Here is a 3,905-nt window from a genome sequence, read left to right on the forward strand (position 1 = left end):
TCATAGGGGAGTTCTATGTGAAGTCTTTTGAGGAACCTCCATACTGCTTTCCAAAGTGGTTGAACAAGTTTACATTCCCACCAACAATGAAGTAAAGTTCCTTTCTGTCCACATCCCCTCCAGCATCTGTTGTTGTTAGAGTTCTTGATTTTTGCCGTTCTAACTGGAGTGAGGTGATATCTCAATGTTGTTTTGATTTGCATTTCTTTTATGGCTAGGGATGTTGAACATTTCTTCATGTGTCTATTGGCCATCCTTCTTTCTTCTTCAGAGAAGTTTATTTGTAATATCTAGTATATGTATGAGTCAAGCGGAAAAGGTCAGATAATGTGATGTCAGGAAAATGAACCCTTAGATGTGTATTTTAATGTTTTTTTCTTTCATGCATGTGTTTCTAAAGCATTTATAAGATTATCTCTTTGTTGCTTTGTATGTCTCTCCCCCACACTATAACCCCTGCTCTCACTATATTTGATGTCAGTATAACTTGTGGAGGAGAGGGGAAAAACCAGTTGTTTAAGGATACAGGTGGACCTGTTGCAACAATGAGAAGTACAAGTTGTCATGTCCAAAACGAGCTTTACAATGTCGGTGTGGGGGGGGGGGAGGAAGGGAGGGGAAGGAGGGGAAGGAGAAGGATTGGGATGGGGGTGAGGGGGGAGGCTGGGAAGGGATGTGAAGGGTAAACAAAGGAGGAGGCTGCAATGCTTGGTAAGAAATGTACGCATTATCCTGCCCATGTAATTGTAACTCCTCTGTACAGTATGTTCACAAATAAAATAAAATAAAATTTAAAAAAATAAATAAATAAAGTAACATTCATTTCTCCTTTTAAGACACAATTATGTCAGGCACCAGTGGCTCATACTTGTAATCCTAGCTTCTCAGGAGGCTGAGATCTGAGGATTGTGGTTCAAAGCCAGCCCGGGCAGGAAAGTCCGTGAAACTCTTCTCTCCATTAAACCACCAGAAAACCGGAAATGGCACTGTAGCTCAAGTAGTAGAGTGGTACCCTTGAGCTGAAGAACTGAGGGACAGCGTTCAGGCCCAGAGTTCAAGCCCCACCACCGACAAAAAAAAATTATTTGCAATATATATATATATTTGTGTGCAACTGTATAACTCCCAGAAATTCTGCTCAAGTGTTTAGTGGCATATTTGTTTTTGCACATTAAGGATGTTTATTTCATTTTCTAGCAGACAATGTACATACTTCCTCCCCTTTCTTTAGTGTGATGTTTGTGACGTTTCCATAATAAACTAAAAGAAGCTTTGGTCAAGAATGGAATGAAATAGCAAACACGAAACAAGATGAAAAACTCACTGCTGCCATTACAACCACCACATCCACCAAGGCTGAGCTCACACACAGACACAGACACACGCACACACAGACACACACGCAACTGAGGCTGCATGCGGTGGCCGTCCTCATCCTCATGCCCGCGGCGGGCAGGGTCCTCGGGTCCTTGCGCAGCTGGCACTGGCGCCCACACTTCATATTATCTGGAGGCCCTGGATGGAGGCTTGCAAGGTCTTGAAATCCCAAATGGTCATGGCTCCAGCGATATGCGACAATCTTGCTTGTTGACCTCATAGATAGACACTTGGGTGAGGCTGTTCTAGTGTAGTGTCTCCAGGGCAGCGTGGCGGTCCTCAGTGGTGGCCCTCTTGTCCATGTTGTGGAAGCGCTCCATGGCTGACATGTTGTGCTGGATGCTCTGTTTGGGGATGTCCAGCTTGGAGACGAAAGTCAGGCAGCCACGGTTGTCCTACTTAAACAACATGGGGCAGCATTCGTGGCCAGCAGCTACAACGCTAGACCTGCACACTCTTTGAGGCATCGGCAATAGACACAGTGCTGTAGTGGCTGACCCAGGCAAGACGGTTCCCAATGGCGGAGAAGCTGACCCCATGGACCCAGCCACCAGTACCACTGCCACCAAACTCTGACATCAGCTGACCAAAAGGCATCTTGCTGCCCCAGGGTGTACTGGCCGGTTTTTCATCCACTTCTTTAATGTAAGGCAGAAAACACTCTGTATTTGAAGTCACATAACCCTGCAGCCAGCAAGATGTTGTTGGGATGCCAGTCCAGGCTGAGGTCCGTGGAGCGGACTGGCTTCTTAATGTACTTGCTCATCCACCAGTCATTTTCAGACTCCAAGTAAATGGAAATGAGTCGGGCTCCACTGCCCACAGCACATTTGTTCTCTAGGGGTGACCACAAATGTGGCTGCACGATTAATCCTCAAGATCACCAATGTGGGCTTCCACATACCGTCTTTTTGGCTCCAGACATAGGCATGGCGGTCTGCCCCGCGAGGGACGATGCGGTCACACTTTGGAGCCCAGTCAATGCCTGTGATGTGCCCTCTGTGCTCCTTCAGCTCTTGAGCCTTCACCCACTGACCCCGTTCTTCTTGTAGACGTGCAGCTCATGATTACTGGTGCTAAGGGCGATCTGGGTTCCATCCCTGTTCCAGGCATGACAGGTGATGGGCTCGAGTAAGACCTGGTGCAGAGACATGATTCTCAGTATTTTCTAAGAACAGAAAGCTGGGGTTGGGGTGCTTCCGGGGCTCGGGGTGGAAGATTCACAGACTCTGGTCAGTCCACGAGAACAGGCTCCGGCCTAGTTAGATATTTATAAAACAATTTTAATAACCTTTTACCAAGTTCTCTTTCTTTGGCCATCAAACAGTTATGGTATCAAATTAATATGGTTCATGAAAGGAAAGGCTCTATTTTCTCTTTTCCCTCTTGGCAAATCCTTTTTTTTATGACCAGGAGGTTGTGTGGAGTGGTAGGAGTTAAGGAAGAGAAGCCAAATACCTAATGCTTTATATCCTGGTAGACATTTAGCTGTCAGAGGACAAAGCATACAACAGAATTAAGTAGAACTAAGCACTTTCTTTGTAATATTAATTTAATGACTAAAGAAACATTTTTTTAAAGCAAGAAAAAGTTAGAGGGCAAATCCACACATCATCAACCAAAAATACAGGGGTTAGTGAATTTCTAAGTCCTTGAAATGCTTATTTTATGTTAATGGTATTTTTTGTCTCTCCTGGTGCAGATTTAATGTTAAAATCAGCCTTTAAATTAGTTCAGGTAGCTTCAATGCAAATCAGGTAATAACTATGAAAAAATAATGTTGATTTATTTTTTCTATAACTTCAAGTGTTGTGTTTTAATGCAACAGCCCACTAAATACTAGTCATGTTTGTTTCTCTCATGGAATAGAGCAGAGAAGAATTCTTTGTCATCTGTGTTTAGTACCAGTGACAGGTGAATTGCAGTTTTAATAGTTTCTACCAATAACTCAGTGCCATAGCTGTTTTTATATTAACTTTAAAACAATGAATGGTATCTTAAGAATACAAACCACCAGAATTTCATTATTAACATTTGCTGAAATTAGGGTGATTTGCTAAGAAGAATGTTTTAAGGTTTTCACACAAGCAATATAAAACAAAGAAGATATTACGTATAACAATAATGAAAAGTATTATTGTGCATACATGTATGTGTACATCTCACTTTACATATATGCCTCTTAAATATCTATGTGTCTTTGCATGCATGCTTACTTGTGTGTGTAGGTGTGTGTGTGTGTGTGTGTATGTGTGTGTGTGTGTGTGTGTGTGAAATTCAGGTCCAACAACACAAAATGATTTAAAACTCAGCATTTAGCTTGTTGAATACTAAATAATAGATGTGGTTAAAAGTGCTGGAGATAGAAAATACTTTTTCTGTCTATTGTAATAGAGATTAGTGCAGAACAAATCATAAATAGATATTAAATCCAGGACACTATTTCAATGAAAAATAAGATGTTTACAGGAGCTTAAAGTATCTTCACACAGGATATTTAATAGTTGGGTAGGAAAATATATTTATAA

At 42.0% G+C, this 3,905-nt stretch overlaps 1 pseudogene; it reads right to left on the minus strand.

The window, feature by feature from the left end:
• Nucleotides 1-1,497: 1,497 nt before the first annotated feature.
• Nucleotides 1,498-2,565, minus strand: LOC138823028 (actin-related protein 2/3 complex subunit 1A pseudogene; annotated as a pseudogene).
• Between the last annotated feature and the right edge of the window lie 1,340 nt (nucleotides 2,566-3,905).

This window comes from Dipodomys merriami, unplaced genomic scaffold (genome assembly GCF_024711535.1).
Source record: "Dipodomys merriami isolate MVZ:Mamm:240054 unplaced genomic scaffold, mDipMer1.0.p SCAF_12, whole genome shotgun sequence".
Taxonomy (NCBI): Eukaryota; Metazoa; Chordata; class Mammalia; order Rodentia; family Heteromyidae; genus Dipodomys; species Dipodomys merriami.